The following is a 483-nucleotide window of genomic DNA, read 5'->3' on the forward strand; positions in this document are numbered from 1 at the left end:
TGGAGAGAAACTGAAAAAGTTTTTCTCACTGAAGAATGCAGTGCAGTCATATTGAAGAGCTTACCAGAGAAGCTTAAAGATCCTGGAAGCTTTATGATACCATGCACATTAGAGGGTACTTGTACCAAGAAAGCTCTATGTGATCTTGGGGCAAGTATCAACCTAATACCTGCATCCACTATCAGAAAGCTTGGCTTGACTAAAGAAGTTAAACCAACCAGGATATCTCTCCAACTTGCTGATGGCTCCATTAAATACCCATCAGGCATAATTGAGGACATGATTGTCAAGGTTGGGCCATTTGCCTTTCCCACTGACTTTGTAGTGCTGGAAATAGAGGAGCACAAGAGTGCAACTCTCATTCTAGGAAGACCTTTCCTAGCAACTGGACGGACCCTTATTGACGTCCAAAAAGGGGAGTTAACCCTGAGAGTCAATGAGGATGAGTTCAAGTTGAATGTTGTCAAAGCTATGCAGCATCCA

Source organism: Arachis duranensis, chromosome 9, assembly GCF_000817695.3.
Source record: "Arachis duranensis cultivar V14167 chromosome 9, aradu.V14167.gnm2.J7QH, whole genome shotgun sequence".
NCBI classification, from domain to species: domain Eukaryota; kingdom Viridiplantae; phylum Streptophyta; class Magnoliopsida; order Fabales; family Fabaceae; genus Arachis; species Arachis duranensis.